The 25636-nt window shown below is 41.9% G+C and overlaps 1 protein-coding gene across 17 annotated transcripts in view; it reads right to left on the bottom strand.

Annotated features, from left to right (window-relative positions):
- Positions 1 to 25636, bottom strand: part of APBB2 (amyloid beta precursor protein binding family B member 2) — a 335778-nt gene that overhangs the window by 26610 nt on the left and 283532 nt on the right. The window contains exon 1 of one of the 17 annotated variants that reach the window (XM_019751914.3): positions 9608 to 9764. The exons of 15 other annotated variants lie outside the window; for them this stretch is intronic. The gene's annotated coding sequence lies outside the window, so the exon portion shown is untranslated. Of the gene's footprint in view, positions 1 to 1381; positions 1572 to 9607; positions 9765 to 25636 lie in introns of those variants that run through there. One more of the 17 variants, XM_074324600.2, reaches the window with a different exon arrangement.

Below are 25636 nucleotides of genomic sequence, written 5' to 3'. Positions count from 1 at the left end.
TAAGAGAGTGCCTGGCAGGTAACAAAGTGCAATTACCTGCATCATTATAACGATTACCACTAAACCATCGGTCGGTGTCATGTCTCAGCTGGGTTGTACTGGGCAGCATTTACGACGAAATGTCTCCCACGGAAGGGAGGTCACCTGGGGAAGGATTTGTGGCCCTCTCCCTGGATTTGCTGGGCACCACTGACCACGCCACGTGGGCAGTAACCTCCCATGCATGACCCCTGTGCAATGCCTCGGCCCCACATTAAAGTTAGTCTTTGCAGGCAATTCAGGTCATCAGCAAAGGAGCCAAAGACCTGGATTCTAGCCTAACGTTGGTAAACATCAGGCAAGTCACTTGAGTTCTGAGTGTTGGGCTTCTCATCTCAGATTAGATGGGCTAGGAATTGCCTAGTGCTCAGATTTTTATCAGAAAAGGATTTAAGTCCTTTGACTCTGTAATACAAAGAAGAATGAGTAGGTCGCATTTCTTTGAGGAGCTCGTGATATATACCAAATGTTTGTAATTTTTATTCTTAGATAGAAAGCTTATGCCTAGTGCGTGTATGGCAAAAACACCGCCCAATAACTTTCAATCTAGAGACCTAAGAATACTGTCTGTTTCTTTTGTGTATAATTATTATTGGAGCCTTGGATATTTTAAATCAGACCCATTACTAGTGATTCACTTAATAACATTGATATGTAGCCACTGTGCTTTTCCCTGAAGGCTGACCTCAGAGAAACAACACCACAAACTTTTAACAAGGTTAGTTCTTTTGAGGTTAAGAGACACTGCTTGATTTAAGTGTGAAAGTGACAACTAGCCATAAAGAGGGACTTTAGAGTGATCTTTGAAATGTCATTTTAAAAAACGCAGAAGAGTCACAGTGGCAGCTGCTCTAGCGATTTGACACCTTACACATTTGCTGGGGAAAAAAACATCAGCCCAAAGCTGGGCTTCTGCCCGTGACGTACATTCTGGGAGCGGAGAAGGCTAAATTTAGAGTCAGGCACAAGCTTACTCTCTTCTCACTGTACAAGATACCAGTGGGAAGAACTAAACCCCAGGATTAATTCTACACCAGCCGTACACCCAAGGCTGCCTGATCAGCGTGCTCTCAGTGGCTGTTTCCTGGGAAAATGAATGTGGGAGTGACTGGCATTGTTTGCATTAAAATAAGCCTGACATAACAGAACTACTTGGCATGTGTAACTGGTCATACAAATGAATGGGAAATTCCTCAAAATAAATAGCACACCAGAATGACAAGGGCTGTTCCAGCTTTTTGGAAGAGGATACACATGCCCGGTACAGCCACCTACTTCTTACACAACACACAACCACACAAGAGTCTCCTTTTCACAAACTGAGCACAGAAAGCAGACTTACCACGGTGCTTCTCTCTCCATTTTTGCAGAACTCACTGCTTTATGCTCCTATCTGATGCCCGTCTTCCACTGGGGGTCTTCTGAGTCCCAGCACAGGCCAGCCGTCTCCAGTGACAATGAAGTAAAAACTAAAACTTGATGTCACAAAAACTCAAGCCAGCTCCTGAACCTGACAGTTTATTGTCCCCCCAGCTTCAAGTGTTTTTGTTTTTTGTCCCTGGCATTTATTAGCTATTTGCCCTTGGTCAAGGCCCTCAGCCTCTTTGTTCTTCAGTTTCCTGATCTGCAAAATGGAAATAACAGTGGTTCTCGTGCCTGTTGCTAAGCAGTAAAGCAATCAGCTGAGGGGAAGGTTCCTAACCTGTTTTGGGTCATGAATCTTTTGGAATCTGATGAAAACACTCCAGAAAGAAATGTGCACAGACCTAGAATTTTATGTAAACTCTTAGGAGGGTGGGGGCAACGATTTAATAATTCCTCAAATTCATTTGTAAGACCCTCCCTTAGCAACCACACCCTGCAGGTGGAAAGTCCTCTGACCTAAACTGAATTTTGATTTTATGCAAATTTACCATCTGGTGTCTGGTGAGTTTCAGATAATTCCGCTCAAGAAAAGGTTCTGTCCTCCTTCCCAGGACCGAAAGGCGACAGAAACAAGCATCTCTGACCAAGTGTGCCTTACTTTGCAAAGCAAGTTCCCTTCCTGCCTCCCTGTCCCTGCCCCCAGCACTGCACAGCCTACACCCGTAAGGGGAGTCACAGTTCCAACAGGACGAAGTGTGAAGCTGAGGATGTAAAGTGGTGTGAGGTTATTGTAATTCAAGGGACATTCTTCAAAACAAAGGACCTTCTCATGCCAATGGAGAGAAGACACAATAGTTACCACTCAGCTTACTAATGAGGAAAAAAGGATATTTCAAAGCAACCAGGAAATGAGTTTTTAAAAGTCCATCTTTGAAGAGAGTATCTGCTCTTACCTGTTTTCTATTAGTTAAAAAACAAACATCCAACAACCTTGCTTCTCTGACTATCTGAGTGAAAAGAGAATACACTCACAACTTATATTTAGTTGTCAAGTGAGAAATAACTCATGCCATGTTATGATTTCACGGTGTAAAGTTTAGAGCATAATCAAAAGATAAAATTATGTAACTTATACCTGAGTTGTGAAACCATGCGCTGGATTCCTTCCTGAAAATTCAGAGGGTCAAACCAAACCAAACCAAACCAAACCAAACCAAACCAAACCAAACCAAACCAACCCAACCCAAAGCAAAAATACTTGCTACCCAGAAGGCTCTTATCCAACAAGGGACAGGGATGTGTGAATGTTTAAAGACTTCGATACAGAGAAGGGCAGATGATAGCTCTCCACACTGGGAAAGTGGTGTCCATGCAAGAAGTGCCAGGAGGGCACACCACCGGCAAGGAACAGGCAAGACTCCTGGTTAAAATCACGGTGAGCCTGGTGCATTCTCTTCAACTCCACGCACCCAGCCACGTGGAGGGCCTCTTGTGGGCAAGGCACATTTTCATGTGGGTTTCTCAATTCTCAAGAGAATTTAGGACTATCACCATAGAAATATAGCCAATTCCCATTTCTTTGTGCAGATAGGAGTACTAGTGTAAATTACACAAAAAGCCAAAGATACTTGGCCTTCATTTGAATTTTAGAAACTTCCATGTAGACACAAGTATTCCCGATACCCGGCAAACTCAATAGTACCGAAGCAGAAATACACATCAACACTAGGGTGACTGATGGCTAATCAAAATAACAGCAGCAGCTCCCATGTATCGAATCTGCTACCCAGCCTGGTTCCGTTCTTGACGCATGTTATGGCCAAGCCACACAGAAACACTGCAGGGAAAGCATTTCATGACTCTCATTTTACAAATGAGGAATCTAAGGCTCAGGGAATTTAAGTCAACATGCACAAAACCCCCACAGCTGGCGAGTGGTGGACCCACACAAATGGAACACAAGTCTGCCTGGCTGGTCTCTTCTCCTTTGTGCTGTGTTTTGGGGGTTACCTGGCACCTAAGCCTGGCTCCCTCCCAATTAATGAGCTCCTCAAGACCCCACCCCTCGATGAAGAGGAACAGCTTACTCCTGTCTCTGTCCCTACTGGATTCTTGCTTCCACCACTGCTGGACCTGGTGACAAAAACTAAGTGCTGTGTTTGGTCTAAATAACTTTCCCAGGCAAAGGCTGAAGATGTCATCCTTTCCAGAGCAGCCGCTTACCCTGTTGCTCCCCTATGAACGCCCCAAACCCCCATCTCTCTCTCTGAACTCACTTCCTGCCTGGCCCACACACGCTGGGCTCCAGCCACATTCTGGGCTCCTTCTGTTCTCCAACAAGCGCACAAGCCTGTTTCTGCCTTGGAGCTCCCTCTTCCTGCCGCCTGACTCGCTTATCCCCCCAAGCCTTCCATGCAGGACCCCTCCTTATCGTCATCACGTCCCGAAGAACCCTCTGGACCTTCCAGTCACTGCCAGCACTCACCGCCACGTAAAACTACCTTGCTCATTTGTTTACTGTCTGTCCTTCCTTCTCCCCCACAAAAACGTCAAGTCCGCGTGAGCAGGGACCTTTCTGCCTTGTTCACTTGCCACTGCCGGGCACATAGTAGGAAATCAGTAAGTATGTTTGAATGAATAACTAGCAGGGCAATGGAAGGACTTTCCCCCTTATTTCCTGGCCATACTGGTAAGAACCTAAGGGAACAATGCAGCGAATAATAGGGAGTTGGCTGGATTTCTTTCTCTCCTGCTACTATTAATCGCAGATAGCACTTTAAAAATGACTTGAGCTCATATTCTGTTTTCATGTCATTTGAAACAATGTTAGTAAAACATATATTTCATCTGAACGGGCAGGAGGCGAGTTCTGAGAAGATTATTAATCTCTCGTGACTCTATTCGAAAGCAAAGCAAATCTGTGCTCTGATCATCTCCAGCAGAAACAACAATATTATTTCCAGAACCCCTAACTAGATTCCTTCTTCAGAACATCTGTCTAAATGAAAAATGGCTCTCCTGCTCCTAAAGAAATCAATATATAAATTTCCCTCGTATATTGATTTCTATCAAGCTTTACCAACTCCCCCAGATAATTTTCCTTATATTTGTGCTCTAAGAGAAATAAAGCTTTGTGTATCACTTAGGGAAAAGATCCCGACAACGCATTCTCATCACGCTGAGGCAGAGAAGCAAGAAGAGCGGCACTAGAAGGCAGCCAGAGCACCCCCGCGCCCCCCAGAGGTACGACGCTATCTTAGCAGGAGTTCATCTCTTGACACAAGTTGAAAGAATACACATCTTTCCTATTCAGTAAGGTTACTTATATGCAGTTTGTCTCCTTTTTCAGCATCCTTTTTCTTTTCCATAAAATACGGTAAGAAATCTTAAAAAAAAAAAAAAAGCCGCAATCCCATCATGGTAGTATCCTCTTTTTACTGTCTGAGTTCACCTTCCTTTTATTGTCCATGTTTGTTCATATTTGACAAATAAACATACCATCTTGAAGAAGCTCAAGTGTGGGCTTGGGGTGTTCAAATAATGGTTCGCCTCAGAAGTGCCCCAAACAGCCCAACCTTCTCCAGGAATTCTCTTTAGAGCCTGGCTTTCAGAACACTGCAAAGCTGGCCAAAGGTGACAGAGCTTTCTTACTTCCAAAGAACACGGTCCCTATTTCAGTTGTCACTGTGGGTTCCATTTAGATCCTTTAAATCAGGGGTTGTAAACTATGGCCCCCAGATCACATCCATCTGCACTGTGTCTGTTTTTATAAATAAAGTGTCACTGGAGCACAGTCATACCCATTCATTTATGATTGTCCATGGCTGCTTTTGTGCTACAAAAACAGCAGAGCATTAAAACAAGTGTGCGTTAAACCTAGTGCGACTGGCCAACATGTTGGAATAATCCTTGTTGCAGGTGACAAACTCCAGGGCCAGCTAGATGCAGGAATAAGAGCTCTCCTAATTTGCAACTTCTTTAGAACCAAAAGATCTTTTATGGTTGTCCAACATGAGAACCAGAATCGATACGGAGCTCTGCCCCAGTCACTTTATTTCAAGAAGGTCACTAGCAGACTATGACTCTTCTTAGACTGTGTAAGGGGGACAGAGGAAGGAAAACAAAAAACAAAACACACAACTCCCTGAAAACAGCATTCTCATGTAACCTGGCAAACAGATGTATGCTTTGACACGACAGAATCAAACCAAATCAGCCCCAACTGTCAACTGTGCTCTCTGCAGCTGCTTTCCCTCCGTCGTAATTATTTTAACTGTCATAAGTTATTCATCCCCAGGAAAGCTTACATGTTCCAAGGTAACCAGTCCAGGCTTCCAGATCAGAAGGGCTGGCAGCCCCAGTCACTACTGACCCTTTGCATCTGCCTAAAATTCTGAGTGCAGAAAATATTTCATCAATATTTTTTTGCAAGACCAAACTAAATTTGGTTTTAAAAGAAAAGTTCCCTGATAAAGACACTGTAAGCTTTCAAGTACACAAATCTTAAAGATAGAAGGAGGGTGCAACAAATCCCATCAGAAACCAAATATTTCATTTCTCTACTTTATAGACACAAAGAAATGGCTTTTCTAGCTCACAAAATGCTCGGTGAATTTCCTGCAGAGTTATTAGGAATTTTACTCTTTCTGAGTTAAAATACATATGAAACAGTTTTATTTAGGACAATAAATAAAAGTATCAGTTGTTGGAATCATGCAGGATGTTGCATGTGAAATAAATAACTTCAAATGCAACTGTCATTGGTTTCTTATAAAACTAGGAGCAAAGGTGGAGTTCATTCCATATGGATTAAAGCTTAAACCTGTCTTCTTTCTTACTTTGATCCTTCAGTTTTATGACAAAACAAAGAAAGTACTCAAAGGTGTAATTACTAGTTGAGAAGGATAGTCAGGGCACTGAAGAGTGAAAATGTCTCAGAAAAATGGCCAAATGCACAGCACTTCACTGGATATATTTGCTCATTCACACGGGAGAATAAAACAAAATTAAGTCAAGGTTCAGATATAACAAATAGAAAGTGAGTCGCTCCACTGCTTAACTGTCCTTATATAGTCATTATTTCTATTAATATGTATTTCCAACAGACATAAACAATAAATCTAAAATTCCAGGTATGGTCCTAGAATCCTCTTCTACACTCAGTCCTGCCTGTGAAATCTCCACGAACTGCTTCTCTTCATCCCCTCTGCCACTACTTTGATCTTTCCGGGACCAGGACTTGCTAAATGGTCCCCCCGTTTCCACTTCTGTTCCCCACATCCATTCCCCTTAACAGCTTTCACTGAGATCTTTTTAATGAAACAAACCAGATCACGGCACTTCCCTGGTTCCCGCCCTTCAGAGGCTTCTCGTGGCATTAACAAAACCCAACCTTCAACCATAGCCAAGAAGCCCTGTCGGGTCTTATTCCCACCTACCCCTTCCACTCCAGCGCAGACACTGGCCTCCTTGCTCCTGGTTCCAGCCACGACGGCCTCCTTTCAGATCCTTGAACGTACTGAGCACTCCTTTTTCCTCAGACCTTCCTACTTGCTCCCATATGCCTGGCTTTTCAAACTCCAAACTCAATTCAAATGTCAACTCCTAAGACGGGCTGCCTCTTGGCGGCCCCTTTAACCACTGAGCTACTCTCTGTGGCATTGGGCTGTTGATTGTCTTCATGGCACGTATCCTAATCTGTATCATCTTGCTTATGAATTGTTTTCCTGACTTACCTCCTGCCTCTCTGAAGCTTGCCTGTCTCATTCCCTCACGTACCTCACAAGATGCCTGACACACAGATCGTCCATATTTGCCAAACAGCAAATTACAGATTGTAAATATCAAATACGTGTGATGGTCATAGTTAAGCCCTAAAGATAGAAAATGAAATATTTTCATCTACAGTCATTCATCTGCCCATTCAACAATTCAGCCTATGCCAGGTAGTATGTTAGGGCCTGAGAAATCCAAAGGTCTAAGAATTTCTCAAAAATGTTACATTTGGTGTTTAAAATAGCCATTTAGAAAAGAACAAGTCATACTACTATTTAGTATGCTTTCATGTGACCATAGGGATTTGTAGAAAAGTCTGAAAACCCAGACTAGTAAGAAATTATGTGCCATCAGTACACTCCCCCAAACGCATGAAAAGTAGAGAGTAAACAGGGGTTTCCAACTGAGTTCCAGGTCTCGAAACCTAGCAGTCGCCTCTTCACACTTGACAGACTGTGGACAGATGTAAAGCTTTGCTCAGTCAGTGGTAAAGAATGAAATTCATTTCCCTGAGGGGTTGTTGAAGATGAAAGCTGTTGAGGTGAAAGTAGGAGACTGCATGACTGATAGTTTTCAAAACAGACTGGAATTACCACATCCAAATAGACAAAGCCACTGTTCAAACTCTTAGAGCTCAGCTTCTGGCCCTCCTGACAGGTATCCGTGATCAAAACAAGCAGGTTTAAGAAGCCGATTACACCGCACAATGACCCACTGGTGTGATGAATACCTCCACCCCTGGCATGGAGGTGTCCTCGGCCCACCTCTTTGCACCTAAAGCTCTGGGCTCAGCTGACCTCGAGGGCAGCAGCCAGCAGCAACATCCTCTTGGCGCCCCAGTGGCATCCACACCGCTTCCCAGGTCTCTGCTTCAGTTCATAGGACCAGAAATGGGCCCGATGCCAGCAGCGTGTGAGCTCCAAGAAAGCAAGAAGGTACCTGTTACATTGACCATTTCATTATTATTGCCAATGCCCTGTACATAGTAGGTGTTCAAGAAATACTTGTTAAATAAATATTGCCATTGTTCAAAAGCTAGGACCTGCTTGAATGACAGAGGAACCCATAAGTACACCAGTTGTCAGAAAGGTGGGGTTCCTGACCAAACCAGCACATAGCCCTCCCACACCTTCACTCTGAGCCTCACTCACCGCGCCAAGAACGACAATGGCCCCTTCTTCAATAATGATGGCTGATGCTTTGTTGAAAGTTTTCTCCCTTTTTGTTCACATTTGGACAACACAGCCGTTAACTTTTAAAAAATTATAGACAATATTTACAAATACGGAGTTAGGGCTGTCCTCAAAGTATGCTTTTAACTTCTCAAGAAATGCCTTGGGACACTTAAAATTCCAATCACAAAATAAATAACAACTAAAAGGCAGCAGTAGAAGAGATCTAAGCTTTAGGGAGAAAACTTATAAACAGCTTTTGTGTCACAACAAGCCTGGAAGACAGACTGACTTTAACGGTCTAAAAAAACCGAAAAGAGAACAACGTGAGGACAGCAGTCAGAACCCAGCATTCATGATACAAGTCAAGGCCAGGTTGCAGCTGCAGTTAAAAAAGAAAGAAAAGAGGAATGGTTTGCCTCCTCTTCCACCTTCTCCCACCCAGGGCAGTAATGAAGATTCACAGCTAACACATTAATTAGGGAAATCGACAGCCATGTCTCATTACAATACTAGTACAGAAAACAGAAGATAGAAAAGACACATACAGATTCCCCGAGAGTCCGATGAAGTGTTGTATGCAAAATTTAAATCATGTTTTTCTTTACAAATAAAAAAACACTACTCCTTTTTCAATGCCAAGGGCAAGCTGCTTTTCTATATTTGAGGAATTTGTGACATTTTCTCATATGAAGTCACACCAATATTCTAAATCATATAACAAAAAATTATTTGAAAATGCACAGTATTTCTACACCAAAGGACACTGCTTTTAATACAACAAAATTTTTTGAAAATTGGATTACCCAGATCTTGCAATTATTTCTCACTCCTAATAGACAAACAGACATAAATGTGATTCACCAGAGGTCATATGAGATAAATGCACTCATTTACTAAATCCTGTAACAGTGGCCACAACAGAAATGCCCAGTGCAGACCATCTATCTGAACAGGCCACCCTTTCCGCCCGTTAGTAAACTGGGATCAAAAGACTCCTCCCGTCTCCCCCCACTTCACACAATCCTCATCCTTCCCTCTAGCGAGGCAGAAAGACCCCTCCTCAGCCGTCTTGGTCGCCCCGGACCGGGCACCTCGCGAAGCGCTGACTCGGGGGAAGGGAGGGCGCAGCCTTTGTCCGGCGGGTCTCCTGGGCCCGCCTCGCTGTTCCCGCGAGCGAGCTCGGCTCCTACCCCTTCGTTACCTCTGCCCGCACCTGCAGACAAAGGCGCGCCACCCCTCCCCACGTTCCTCACCTTGGCCTCCCAGGACTGGGCGGGGATGGCGCCCCCGGCGCTGGGACAAGGCCTGGGGTGCCGGCACCAGCGAGCCGGGAGCGGTCGCCCGCACCAGCACCAGCGCCAGCGCGTGCCTTGAGTTGAAGCGAGTGGCGTCCGCGCCTCGCGGCGTCCCGGCCGCCCGCGCTCCCCGCCCGCCTCCGCCTCCGCCGCCGCCCATTGGCTGCGGGAGAGGCGCGTGGGCACCGCCCCGCCCACTCGGGCCACGCCCCCGCCAGGTGCCCCCGCCAGGTGCTCACAGCCGCCAGGTGCCCGGCCTAGGGCAAGCGAAGAGAAGGGTGGACTCTTTCCACTGGCAACATACCCTCATTGTATGACAGACATTTCCCTTTCTGGACTCCCAGGACTCGGGAAGTTCATTCTAATTCCACTGCACCTCTTTAGAAAGTTGACGTCTCGGGCCTGGGTTTCTGGTTTCTAACACGACAATGCGTGATCCGTGAGGTGGACGGAGTGCGGGGGGGAGGGCAGTACTGCAAGCCACAGCCAGAGAGCCTCTGCGATGCCAAAGTGTAGTTTTTATCAATCAGGCAGCAAGTTTTGAACTGAGCTGAAAGCTATGCCTCACAGATCCCCTGCCAATTTACACGAAGCCCTTAACAGTAATTCACCCCTACACACCTTTTGATCACCACCTCTCTTAAGGCACCTTTTGTTTACTGCTGGCCCGAAGCCAAGATGACACTGGCACCCCAACACTGTCATCTCTAGCTGAGAACTCATATACATGAAAGCAGAAAAGTGTCCAGTTGGCTAAGCGACATTTTAAATAAGAGTGCTGGCGCTATTGGCCAAAATAATTTGAAAGGAAAATCCAAGGTCTCTGACTATATTGTGTGTGCACTGAAAGTATTTCCTCTTCTAATTTTTTCTGGGCAAGAATAAGTTATTTGATTGAGCAATTAATAAAGTGAAACCAGCAGGGAACATCATCTATACTTTCTGCTATATTCAAAGTTCCATATAATGTTTTCCTTATAATGTTTTCCATTATGTGCTTTCTGCTATATTCAAAGTTCCATGTTATGTTTTCGTAACAGAAAATACAAAACACACATGGAAAATCAAGGGTGTATGTAACTAGGAGGTCTTGTCAGGATTTAGTAAAATACATCACAGGTGTACCGGAAACTCTTTTTAATGCTCATGATTTAAAAGAGGATTAAACATCTACTCATTTGCTCAACATTTTTCAAGCTCTTCCTAAGTGTCAGGTTCTCTGCTGACAATTTTATATTAGGCTTTTCTGGTTAATGGCTGTATTTCAAAGGGGCCGGCAGGGTGGGGGTGGGGGATGATTTAGTTTAACTCATGATGTATCTGAATCTATGACCAGCAATACTGCAGTTATTTAGAAGAGTTGTTTACAATGAACTGCTCTGGCAACCACAATTGTTTGGGACACAGCTCAAATTGGAAGTGGGTGTGGGTGGGTTTGAGGCTTTGGGTTCAGCAGCCAGAATAGACATCACCAAGTCCAGAGGTATGAACTGATTTCACAGGATTGCACCTGTCACCCTGTCAGAGGCTGCCCTTCATTACACATAATTCTGGTCAGTTTGGTTATCTGATTCTCTGCCTATAGCAGAATAGAAGCAACAGAACAGACGGGGCTGCCAGATGCCCAAAGAGGTGACAGTATAGTGTGACAGTTGAGGGTCTTTGGTAGGGAAGTCCTTCTTGACAAGTCCTGCCAACTCTACCTGACCTCTCTCTCCAACTTGTCCCCCTCTCTCCAACTCCACAGCCACCACCCTAGTCGCAAATGCTGTCTTCTCTTATCGAGATGGTTGCAATCGTCTTCTAACAGTCACCCTGTTTCCACTCCTGTCACCAACTGGCTAGTCTCACGGCCACAGACGTGTCCCTTTAAAAAAACAAACCACAAATCTGAGCATCCATGCTCCTGCTTTAAACCTCTATAATGGCTTCCCATTGACTGGAGATACACAATCCATAATCATTTTCAGGGTCTCTGAGGCCACTTGGGATCTGGTCCCTATTTCCTCTGTAGTGAGTGCTGCAACCACATTTCCTCCTCTTTCTCTCTGCTCCAGCCTCATCTTCTTCCAGTTTCTGGAACATGTCCAGCTACTTCTCACCTCGGAGCTTCTGCACCACGTGTTCCCTCCTGTTGGCACTGCTCACCTGGCTAAGCCCTCTCATCCTCTGGATCTCAGTCCATTTCCTTGGGAAAAATCATCCTAACTGGCAGCACAGCCCACCCCAACCCCCCCAGCACCCCAGACTTTTCCTTCATAGACCTTGTCACCTTTCACTTTACGGTGAGTTTTTTAAACTTATAGGAGCATCTAGTTTTGTTTCTGTATAGCAAGGAACTCAATCTTGACCAAAGAGAGGGCTGGCCTTTGCCCTTGGCTTCTGGGAGTGATGTCTAAGACCATGGAATGTCATGCCTGACATGAGCTGTTTACCTGAGGGTCTTGGGTCACACTAGGTAGTCTCACAATGTGGTTTGGGTCATTTGGCATCGATTCTACCTCTGGAGGGATTAGAGACTGAGATTAGCCATGTGCGCAGGCAACCATACCTTCGTGATGGAGCCCTAAGTAAAATTCTGGATGCCGAGGCTCAGATGAGGTTCCCTGGTTAGCAATACTCCATGCATATTATCAAATACCAACATTGGGAAAGTTATGCTGCCCATGACACCCGGGGGAGAGGACAACTGAAACTCCATGTCTGGAACTTTCCTGGACTCTGCCCTATGTACTTCTTCCCTTGGCTGATTTTAATCTCTATCCTTTAGCTGTAATAGACCATAAGTGTGAGTAAAATAGCTTGCAGTGAGTTCTGTGAGTCCTTCTACTAGAAAACTGTAGAACCTAAGAGTGGTCTTGTGGACTTTTCCCCAGTGTATTTTCAGCAGCAAACACATTCCCTGACACAGTAAGTGCTTAGTACACTGAATAATGACCAAATTTAATAAATTAATATTTTTCTAGAGGTACTTTTAAAGTAAGCATGCAATCAGCACGTAATGCCTTTACAACGTCAAGAATAAATTTCTATTTTGCAAACTCCTACTTCTGAGTCACGGTCCAGATCAAGTGCTACCTCTTCCATGAAGCTTTTCCCTACTCCCCCGGGTTCATCATTCTTGCCTTTGTGTACTCTGGCCCATTGCTCTGCATTCTCAGCAGTCAGTGGTATTGAAACATCTGTTTTTGTGAAGGCCCTATGTTAGATGAACTCTGAATCCTAGCATTGGGCGTGGTGCTTCCACAGACCAAGCACACAAGCCACGTTTGCAGAATGAAGGCAATTTTTTTAAAAAAAGGTTTGGTGTATAGAAAGATAGTTCAGTTATCTGTGACACTCAGGTACCTAAGGCAGCTCATTCCCTGAAAAATAAGGTAGCTGTTACTGTAGTAACTGAGTGTTGTAATAGTATTCTACTCTATTATTCTCTTCTTCTTTCTAAAAATAAAAATGTTCCTTAAAATTATTATCCACTTTAAAAGCCTGACATGCTTTAAATAAAAATATGGAAGCAGATCATCAAACTTTTAAAAAAATCATCTGACTCCCTAATTAGAATAAAATATTATAGTTTATTTACATTAAGAAAATACATTAAGTAAAAAAAAAAAAACCCAACCACTAATCTTTCTTTCCTCCGTATAAACCTAATTAAAAATTCAACCAGCGTACCAATAATCTATGATGTCCCCAAGTAGCACAGAAAAAAATCAATTTTATTTCCTTCAGACCTGCATTTAAACTGGATAATAACTGCTATAATGTGTAACAGCCATAATCCAATTTCAATTTGTTTGATTAGCTGAGTATAAATATTAAACAAAAAGTCACAGGATTGTCATAACAATGTTCACACTGCTAACTCGTTATAGGAAAAAACATTTCAATTTGATCCTAGGAAACATGCTCCCAGAAAAATATACAAATATGAACTTGAACCATCCTTAGGTCGCATCCACAAATATCCTTACATTGTCTCACCCAAAGGGAAAAGCAGCTTTGAACTCAGAGGCCATTTGAAACTCTCCCTGAATTTAGGATAAACAAACAAAAATCCCCCACACCCCCGTAACCCTTAGCAGATATTGCAGAAGCTTCGCTTGCACTCACATAAGGGTGCAACTTTATTCTAAAGACCTCCAGGTTTTACCACAGGATCTCTGACTCAACTCTAACAAAAATTCTGAAAAAAAGAACAAAACAGTTCTCCCGCCCAATGACCTGGAGTCTTTCTGTTCTGCCCTATAAAGCACAAAGGCTATTTATAATAAATGTGCACAACAAAAATCTCGTAAGTGGAAGACATCTCGAAGCTCCACACAGGGGGCATAGCTCATTTTCTTTATGCAATGTTCGGCAGAGAACATCCCACTAGACCAAAGACAGTGGGCAATTTGCTGGCATTCCCTGTACTATAAAGAGATTTGACTTACCCCTCTCTCCAACCCGCCCCCCCACACACACTCAATAGTTCTTATGTTCCTAACTGCCAGGTGATGGGAGGTGAGCATAAACTGTTACCCTCTATCACTCAGAATAGAACCAGGACAACATTTAATTCTTAAGGGGCATCTGCTCAACCATCTCCCTAGTCAACCCTCTACCTTGCTGTCTCTGAAAAGCAGAATTACAGGGAGATGTAGGGGCACTGGATGCCTGAGGAGGAGGACAGAGCCAGGCTATCTTCCCGCCCAGGAATGAAAATAAAGGGCCAAGGGAAAGGCCTGCTGTCTGGCAACTTCCATGATTAAAATTAGAGAAAAATCATGTTTGTGTTTCTGTATTAGAAACTCAAGCTTAAATTGATACTAAATCCATGGGGAAGGCTGAGGCAGGGGTAAGAGGGTGGGGGCTGGTAGAATGAAGCTAAGGAAGTTCTTGGAAAAAATTGCATTTTCCTTCACCTCGAACCCACAGCTGATCTGGTTTCTGTCTCTATAGTTTTGCCTTTCCTGACATGTCATGTTTATGGAATCATATCATATACAGCTTTCTGAACCTTGTAGCTTTCACTTAGTATAACTGTTGAGTGTATCAGTAGCTCATTTCTTTTTATTGTTAAGAACATTATTGTATGGAGGGACAACACTTTATTTATCTACCTACCAGTTGATGGATATTTACGTTGCTTCTACTTTGGGGCAATTATGAATAACACCAAGAATAAGAAAGCAAACAATCTGATTTTTTAAATGGGCAAACAATTTCAACAGACACTTCACCCAAGAAGATACATGGTTTTCATAAGCACATGAAAGATGCTCAATATCATTATTGGTTATTGCAGATTAAAACCACCATGAGTTACCATGTTACATAGGTTAGAATGCTGAAATAGCAACAACAAAAACTTACAAAGAAAGAAACAAAACCTTGGCAACACCAAGTGCTGGTGAGGACGCTGAGCAACTGAAACTCTGATGCTGCCGGTGGGAATGCAAAATGGTACAGCCACTTCAAAAAGTGGTTTGGCCGTTTCTTATAAAGTTAAACATACCATTACCATACAACCCAGCAATCCCACGCCTGGGTATTTACCCGAAAGAAGTGAAAACTTATGTTCACACAAGAACCTGTACGTGAATGTTTATAGCAACTTTGTTCATGGTTCATGATTCACTTCCCTTTTCAGATGTACAGGCACCTCTCTTTTAATGAGTTTCCTAAAAGTCCTTTGGTCCATTTCAGTTTTCCAACGTTCACAGACCTGAGCATATCAGTGACTAAAAAAAAAAATAATTAAGAGGTTACAAAATAGAACCACTGTTGGTCACAAAGCTCCATTCTTATGTGTCTGCTGTTGGGGCTGAATCTCAGGGGAGAACTCACCCTGTTATCACTACTTACAGCACCAGGAAGCATAAAAAGAAACAAGCTGGTTTTTTGCCCCTTGGCTGTGCTTAACCTTGACTCCTTCCTCATCCCTGCTTTGCCTCCCCTCTCCCACTTACGTGCCCTCATCCTCCAAAGAGATATTAGCTACATCCAGTGATAACAGAAAGCAGAGCAGAGAACATTTGCCAGCACTTTGATCTTTCAGTGTTGAGTTTAAATAAAAACATCATTTATAATTGCTAGTATTTGTTTTATCTTGATGCTCAATTGGAAGCTCCTAATTTTGAAGGACCGAATTTTGAATCAATTTTGGTATGTCATCTAGCATAGCTGCCCTTGTTTTATTGGAACACAGCCACACCCATTCATTTATATCTTGTGTAGGGTTGCTTTTGCCTAACACTGGCACAGTTAAGTAGTTAAGACAGACAAGGTGACCCACAAAACCTAGAATATTTACAGTCTAGCCTTTTACAAAAAAATGTTTGCTGACTTTTCATCTCACAGAACGGCTCTTTAGTCATTCAATTAATACGAACTATTAATGTACTATTTGTGTAGCATTGTATAGCTACTAATAACATTTGTGTAACATTTTATATCTTCAGATATGAACAAATGTCTGTTCATATCTATCATTTCCTTACCCACTAGCCCTATTAAGTTGGCAATTATTATAATACCATCTCCTTTTTAAAGACAAAACAAGCCAAGAGAGAATGAGTGAATTTATTTATAAGAGGTGAAGCCAGAACTTGAACCCATCTCATTCTTCAAATCTGCTCTTGTTACAAATAAAGCAAATAAATAGAAAATAAAATATAGCACACATAGCAAGCTATTCATTTAGTGGGCAAACTAAGATCAACTTGGATTTTCATCTGCCTAAATGCCCCACTGAGCTCATTCAATTAAAGTAAGTTCTACACAAAGCTCACATATGAGGCTCATGTCCCCTCTTACCCTTATTCCTGGCACTTAGGGACTGCCTAACCTACAAAAAACTTCTCTTTGTTACAAACTGTATTCCTTTCATATATATTAGTTAATTATACTAATTAATTATCAGAGAGTCGATTCAGGTTTTGTGGGAGCTAAAGCTTAGAGAATTTCTGGAGGCTTCTTTAAGAAAATGAATATAAAAATATCTTCTTTTTGCAAATTTTGCAAAAACCATGAGAACTCATTGGGCCTGGAAAGGGGCCCTAAATTTTAAGCTTCATTATCCTAATAGTAACTCCTCGTGTCTGTATTACCTTCCCCCTTAAGAGAAAGGAAACTCATATATTCCAAAATTGATTTCCTTGGAAAGAGTGGAGCCTTCTGGCTAGACAGAATGATTGTTTAAATCTGTCACCCCATCGCTTTCTCTTAAAGCGACCAGACTGAAAGCATTCATGCTTATTCTCGGCAAATTCTTTCTTCAGCCTAGAGCAGTGGTTTTCAAAGTGGGTCCACAGACAAAGTTAGCTTCACTTGGGAACTCGTTAGAAATGCAAGTTCTCAGGCCTTACCCCAGAAACACTGATTCAGAAACTTTGAAGATGGGACTCAGCTGGCTGTGCTTTATGAAGAGTGGCAGCTGATTCCGACATGTGCTCAAGTTCCAGCATCAATGGTCTACTAGACCAGTGATTCCACTTCCTCCACTCATGTGGAAAACTTTTCACGGAAATGAGGGGAAACTATATAATTTAAGCAAGTTTTATAATTTGCCTTTAGAAACACAACAACCCAGTGATCAATTTTAACAGTAAGCAATCCCATTTTTAGAATTTTAGAAAAATATGACATATGAGATGTGTCAGGATTAACCAGAAGGAGAGAAGCAAATGCTCACAGCTCAAAGTCTACTTTGATGACTTCTGAATGCACTGGTGATAAATTAAACAAATTCATGACTTATTGAGTAGAAAATGTATATTTAAACACTCCTGATTTAGTCAAAAGACTGAATCAGTAATTCTGAACTTTGAATCATCTTAGAAGTTGAAGGAACTTCCCACAAAAAAGCTAAATTACTTACCTCAAGCAAAATTCCTTATTTTTAAAGAGCAGTGGGTTGGACCAAATAGGTCCTTTTAAACTCCAAAGAGCCATTTTATTATTTTAGCCACCAACGACCTCTTATTTTAATATACAAAGCATGCCAAAAAAATGTATACACATTTTAAGAAAGGAAAACTGTATTAAAATTCTAATACTCAATAAATACTGATAACAAAAGATGAATGCAAGTCACGTTTGACTTCTGCAATTACAAGAGGTACTCAAAGTGGGTACCATCAGCGTCCAGACACTTCTGATTACAGTGAACTACTGCTTGAGCAACGTTGACCAAAGTGTCCACTTGTAGACATTTTTTTTGGCATCCCTGGTATAGTTCTTGTACAAATAAACTGCTTTGATTTGTCCCCTCACTGCATTTCTTGCTAATCAAAGGTATACTTTGGCACTAATTACAACTTCTGATCAGAATTAGCTAACCAGTATTGCCACTTTGAGTTGATATATTTTAATTCCCACCAGAAGCAAAGATCCTTAATGTTTTAGTTGGCCTGTGCAGCTTTATATTGCACAAATGCGTAATTTTCCCCTTCCGCCTCTCCTCATCTACAAAAGGCAAATAATAAAATGTGTCTCCTAAAGCTGTTGTAAGGATTAAAATAAAAGAAAACGAACAAAACCAATATAATGTAATTAGCACTGTATCTGGCAAATGGTAGGCACCCAAATACGACATTTGCTATTACTAAGACTATTCATTAGGCTATTTGAAATCTTGAAATGAGCTCTTTAGTGGACACTTGTTAGCTTATCTCTCCTGGCCCCTTTTTCTGGGAAATACCACACCACCCAAACCCATGTGGCAACAGCAGGCCCATGGCTGACACCTTCCTGATCTGGTGGGGGAGGGTCTCTTCCCTCAGGAATTTGGAATTGAGAGGCTGCACTCTTAGACTGGCTGGAAAAGAAATGTACACGGTCATTTGCTACCATATGAAGCAGAGAAAAGAATGAAGCCAAAAAGAGATATGAAAACCAGAAGTCCATCCTGACACTATTTCAGACCCCGTTCTGTTCTCAAGGCTTGGCCACCCTGCTTCCTTCAGGGTTCTAGAAGATAACCAAATCCTCTTTGGCTCAGGATCACTCAGATTGTTTTCTGTAGCTTGTAATCAGTGATTCTGAACACCTCCACCCTCCACTGGGGTAAAACACCATGAGGTCTGAGGTCAATCCCAACTTCCATAGCATATGACTCCTAAAGTAATCACTGGCTGTTAGGATGGCTGTTTTCTCAGCTGTCTTCTGTGTCCAAGAAGACAGATCTTCCAATATGTGGAAATCCAAAAACAAAAGGCAATACACTGTAATTTCAGAGTAATTACAGTGGAAGACACCAGCCCATCCAAAGGCTGGTAGAAGGAGAGATGTAGTGAAATGAGTTTTATGTTGGGGTCTGTCACCCACCAGCTGTAGGATTCTGGTTAATTCACGTCACCTCCTGAGTCTCAGTTTCCTTCAGTTTCCCCGGAAGTATATGAGACAATGAGAACGACAGCAGCAACAACAATGACAGTAAACGCTCACCTAGCCTTTATCAGACCGGGCACAACCAGGAAAACAAAAACTGTTCTAAATATTTGAAGAAGGAAATTTAATGGAATTAGTGACATGGGTGATGGAAGAGTTAAAAAGCAAACAGGAGACAGTGAGGACCTCAAAGACTAGCAACAGTAGGAAGCAACCTACCACCCCCAGGCTGAAGGGCCCAAGGGAGGAGGTGGTAGAAACAGGGCCCTGGGGTCAAGGCCACCCAGAGGAACCACAGCCAGGAGGCCCACAGAGGGGAGAGGAACACTGGTTTCTCCTGCCTCCTAGTGGCCAAACCCAGGCAGAGCCTGGAAACATAGCCTGCAGGGGTCAGAAGCCAGCAGGGGAGGACTAGAAATGGAAGGGAGGACGAAAGAACTAGTGCACTTATTAGATCTGTGCCAGACACCGTTCTCAACTCTTAGCAAGGGTAACCTATTTACTCCTAGAAGGCAGGCAATGTTATTATCTGATGAGGAAACTGAGGAACAGAGAGAGTTATATAACTTGCCCAAGAACCCATAAAATAGTGCCAGGGCTGGGATTCAAACTTTAAAAATTATCTTTCTTCCAGAGATGTGGCAAACAAAAACAAAATGCCACATTGTTGCAAGCACTATGTGTCTGTTGTTAGACAATGCAAATGCTTTACATACTTAATACTGGAACACTGCATGTATGCTGTTTATCCACAAATGAACGTACGTCTTACTGGGTGTTGTTGGTCATTCTGAACACTGCATACCACACTGCACCAGGAGCGGCTACAAACTCAGAGCCCTCCTAATTCACAATCAGGTCGTGAAAATGAGTTTTCCCTTTGCGACCAGGGTCACAATTTTCAAGGCAAAAAATTCCTTCTTTTCTTCCTTCAATTGATATTTTCCAAGAAACTACCATGTTTCCCCAAAATAAGACCTAGCTGGACCGTCAGCTCTAGTGTGTCTTTTGGAGCAAAGATTAATATAAGACTCGGTCTTATTTTAATATAAGACTGGGTCTTACATAATATAAGACTGGGTTATATATAATAGAAGACCAGGTCTATAATATAATATAATATAATATAATATAATATAATATAATATAATATAATATAATAATATATAATGTAATATAATACCGGGTCTTATATTAATTTTTGCTCCAAGAGACGCATTAGAGCCAATGGTCCAGCTAGGTCTTCTTTTCGGGGAAACATGGTACTAAATTTCAGCTACAATGTTATTGAGAGTATTCAATATTTGACCCTTCCCCCCCTCCCCCCAGTTTTTACGTTTCCTGTATAAAATTTATTGTTAACGGATGACTCTGGGGGGAACCTATGTAAGGGCCTAGATGAAGTGCATTCCAGTAATTACTCGTTCATCAGTCATGCTGTCTCACACCTTTGCCATGGCCATGGCAGACATGACTAACAGATCACAGAACTCTTCACCAAGCCTGGTTTTGGTCTCATGGCTCTTCTCAACCCAGCACTTCAGGACCCTAATGTTATTAGGTCAGAGACGGAGAGTAACCCCTACTTAATATTCTAGCATTAGGATCAAAATTTCCTAAAAAATAAGGCAGATGTCTGAGGGATTGCTTTATAAACAAACTAGGCCAGAATTTTTTATTCTGAAGGCAGACAGTGAATGTATGTGAAATCACAAAAACTTGTCAGGAAAATAAAATGGCATTGGTTATTTTTGGTTTATACCTTTGTGTTAGTCTCCTTGCCAATTATATATTTGTTACTTTTTCTTTATAGTCTTAATGCTGTGAAGGTTAATTACCTATGGTATTCATTACTAAGTACTTCATATTTAGTGAATACTAAAATTTACTGGAATTTATGTGCATTCATATGGGCTCTACATATTGCTTTAGAAATGGAAAAATGTGAGGTTAACCCACTATGCACATGTGTATCTCTTAAAAGGAACAAAATGCAAATGAATATATACTATACTACCTTCAAGTTTAAATGGAAGAGAGAAAAAACATCCAAGTGTCTAAAAATGTAGATGCCAAATCATGTTATACATCATTCTGGAAGAAGACATAGTTCTCTGGCAGCAAACTGCTCACCCATGAAATGAAATAACCCTTTTAGGAAAGGATGATTAATTATTTAATAAACATCGTGTGTTTTCAACTTCACTGAGAAAAATAAATGGGAGGAGGTGCTGTAGGAATCTCAATGGGCAGCACCCTCTGCCTCCAGCCCGGGGAGAGCCTGCATGAGGGGCAGTGTAGCAGGAGGGGCGAGATTCTCTGCCAGGTGCCCATGCTGGGTCTGCTCTCCTTTAGTATCTCACACTAAGCTGCATGTAGGTTTCAAAGCCTCCATCTCTCCACAGGAGGACACCAAGGCTCAGTGTGAGGAACTCGTTGGGAGTCACACAGCCCAGAGGCAGATCCAGGAATCCAGTGGGGGCGTGTCGGACTCTAAAGGTCCTTCAAAGGTCCCTCATCACCTGTACCACCCAGAGGGGAGAGAGCTGGGGGAGGAGGATGAAGGAGCAGAGCAGGGGAGAAAAGAGCTAGGGTAGCAGAGGGGGCTCCCACCATCCTGACTGTATAAGCTGTAAAATGGTCCCAAAGGGATCAATCAGTCCTAATCTCTGGAAGCTATAAATGTGACGTTATAAGAAAAAACAGTCTTTGCAGATATGATTAAGTTGACAATCTTACCATGGGGATACTGTACTGGATTATCTGGTGGGCTCTAAACCTAATCACAAATGTCCCTATAAGGGAGAGGCAGAGGGAGATCACACAGACAGAAGAGAAGGCAATGTACAGAGGATGCACAGACTGGGGTGCTGAGCACAGCTGAAGAATGCCGGCAGCAACCAGAGGCTGGAAGAGACAAGGAACGTTCTTCCCCAGGGCCTCCAGCGGGACTGAGCCCCGCCAACACCTTGATTATGGCTTCCTGAAACCAGTGTTGAACTTCTGGCCTCCAGACTATGAGAGAATACATTTTTGTTGTTTTAAGCCAGCAAATTTGTGGTAATATGTTATGGCAGCCACAGGAAACTAACACAATGACTTGCTGAATACAAGCTGAGAATTGATGCTGTGTACCCCCTTCAGCTTTGCTGGGATCCAAATACCAGGAGATATACCCCCATCGTGGTCAGGGGCTTTCAACTCCTTTTCTGAAGCTTCCTTCTCCCTTCCCTGTCAGATCCTCAACACAAGAAAAAAATGGGGTATTCATATTAACAACGAAAAGAGTAGGAAAAGCATTGGTCCAGGATTTAGAATTCACGGTTTCAGATATAAGTCAATCACATTTTTTTTTTTTTGCAACACTGAACAAGTCATGTGAAACTTCTAGTTCTTGCTTTCCTTATCTGTAAATACGTAATAATATGTCCTTCAGTCTCTGAAACATTAAGGGAGATAGCGAATATAAACCCTTAGTAAACTATAAAGCATTATGTTAAAACATGGAAAGAGTTCTGATTATTCTGCCTTCGTTCTCTCCTTAATACAATCAAAAGCATTTTTAAGCACCTAATATAAGGATAGCATAATGCTGAGTCTCATATAAGAACGTATATATGACGTGGTGCTAGCTGTCCAGGAATTTGCAATCTTAATGGGGAGGCATACATAGCAACAACGTTAAGTAACAACACACGGTTGAAAAGATTAAATTCCAATAAGATCTACATGACTACAGAAATAAAAAGAGATCAAAGAGATTAGAGGGCAGTAGTGTGACTATCTGGTCTTCTTCCTAGAGGAAGAGAACGTTTCCCCAACCCCTGAGGTCAGGCTTGGTCATGTAAATAACTTGCTTTGGCCAATGAAATATGAGCAAAAGTAGTGAAGTGTCGTTTCCAGGCGGAAGTTTTAAGAGTCAGTGCAACTTTTGGTCCTGCCACCATGACTAGTCTCAATCGTGACTGTATCATCAGTCTTGGATGCAGAATGGAGACAATTACCACAAGGAGCAGTGCCTGCAGCCAACCTGCCATGGACATTTAGCAGAAGGAGTTGTTTTAGGCTACTGAGCCTTTTGCTTGTTATTGCAGCATAACCCAGCCAGTGCAGACTGATACAAACGGTGGTTGAAAGGGTAACAGAAAAGGTGGGACCTGGATGTGGCCATAGGACAGCAATGGCATATACCCCTTGTAGAGGGCTTGGTAGTTCTATCACAAAATGCTTCATGGCCTCAAGGACTCATGCAATTGCTTACTATTCCACTTAGTTCCTCCTATGAGGGCAGGGACCACGCAGTTCTTGTTTATAGCTACGTCCTTGGTGCCAAGCACGGTGGCTGACACATGGTGGGGACTTAATACGTGAATGTCTAATAAATTCCCAGAGAGGTAGATGGGGCCACACAATAGAGGTAGGAGGAAGAAAATAAATTCCATAGGTTGACATCTCAAGGTAGGAATGCGACAATGTGACTTTGGGCATGAAGAAAGCCAACTCGACAGATCACTTAAAAACACAGGTACAATTATAGTTAAATTATAATTATAAACATTTTTTTTAAAAAAGATGGTGCCCCTCTAGATGATGACAGCCATTTCTGCCTCCTCCTGCCCTGATCAATATAATCCTTTGGTGTAATCTGTTCTAACAGCGTGGTTCCAAGGCCTATGAGGATACTTAACAACATTCTGATTAAAAGTGAACAAATATTTAAAGACAAGATATAGACCATCTTCTTTTTTGAAGAAGGACTCTAATTTGTACAGTACAGTACAGACATATTAAAATCATATCCGTAATTAAAGACAAATTTCCCTCCCTTTATTTTCAACCTTTGACTTAGTGAATTTAATGCCTATGATTAGGTTTTCTTTCCTAATAAATAGCTTCCATAGCTTCTGTTATGCCCATAAAAAAGACAAAGCAACTATCTAGCTAGAAGCTATACAGAAATAAATCAAAACACTCCTTTTAGTAAAGAAAGGGACATAGATAATTACTCTAGGCCACTGAATCTGTGGGGGAAATATATTAAGAAAATCCACACCATCCACTAGATGTAATACTTTTAGTAATAGCTGCTTATCTTTGTAATGAGATCCCTGGTGATGGAGAAAAGTACTTTGGCAAGCACGTACCCTTTAGGGCTGAGGTGGTTTCTGTGACACAATTATTCTCTAATTCACGTACAATGCCACAGATGTCTTTTGGACCGGTCAATTAATTGACTATAGAGATATATTTTTAATGTTGATGTTTTCAGCCACTCAGGAATTTTACAAAAACAAAACAAAAAAAATCCAAACCTCAAAATACTCCTGTTGCACAATATGCAGCATTTCCCTATTACTAAATAATAGAGAAGCCAGGAAAAATATCTGTATTTTAAACACCCTATTGGTTAATGGGGCATTACAGCTGGACTCAGCTTATTAAAATTTATATCTCAAAAGAATTTACTTCCTGAAAGAATTAAATGATGTACAATAAAAGGCACACATTCTATGAGGGTCTTAAATTAGAAAAGTGAAATTTAAAACCAAATAGAAGGAAGAAGTAATTCTGTAAATCAAGTAGGCTAAATATTAATTTAAACCACATTCAACCACTTCTGATCCATAAAAGGGGCAGTCATATGGTTCAATTTAATACTATTACTGCAACTGAGGATTTAATTTAACTTGAAACTTCCTGGCAAAAAGGGAAACACAATAAATTATGCAATTATCATAATTAACCAAATTCTTAAATAGAGACAATATTCACTGACTGCAATGAAAGCTATGCTCATAAGAATACACTTTTTTAGTGAAGACATGGAGGGTGAAATAGTAAACAAATAAAAAAGTCTGCAAATTTAGCTTTGTTATAATAGAACTTGACATAAACGTTGTCATGCAGAATCCTTCGATCAGTGTTCTTTAGTGTCTTCTAACCTGGCAGACCCCAGAAATGCTGATCCTCTGGAAGTTCATTGGTATGAAGCAAATAATGGATTTTATGCTCACAAAGTGTTAAGTGGAGGAGCTCAGAGCCTTCGACAGCTAAGCTGTGTATTCGGGGCTCTCTCTGAGTGCAGGGTGTTGCACATGTGTTTCCTAAAATTATGTGACTATGGCATCTCTTTTTCTTTATACACCAGTTATTAAGCTGGAAGAGTGTCTGGCTCAAAAATGTTTTGGAAATGTTAACCAAGATGAGTGTTATTCACAATTAGTGGTAATAAGCAGGATTTACAAAGTTAAATAAATAGAGTAGTAGCAAAGGAAATATAAAACCATAGTGAAGATAAGTACTGTGGGCAATTTTTGTTAGTTATATGTGAGTAAAGGAGACAGGGAGAGGAGAGAGAAGGGTGGATGGGGGAAATAGTTGTAAATTTGTAGAAGATTAGTAAATTGCAAATAATTTCTGTAGTTTCCCAACAACAAAAAGATAACCCCAAAGTTGAAGATTTTATCATTGTCAGTATAACATTTTTCCTCTGGCTGTTAGGATTTTCTTTATGATATGCCCAGGCAGAAGGAAGAGAGAGAGAGAGAGAAAGAGAGAGAGAGAGAGAGAGAGAGAGAGAGAGAGAGAGAGAAAACGTATTTAATTCATCCT

The sequence above is a fragment of the Rhinolophus sinicus genome, chromosome 1 (assembly GCF_057876585.1).
Source record: "Rhinolophus sinicus isolate RSI-liver-muscle chromosome 1, RSI-T2T, whole genome shotgun sequence".
Classification (NCBI taxonomy): Eukaryota; Metazoa; Chordata; class Mammalia; order Chiroptera; family Rhinolophidae; genus Rhinolophus; species Rhinolophus sinicus.
Note: the sequence above shows the minus strand (reverse complement) of the source record. Positions and strands in the feature narration are given on the sequence as shown.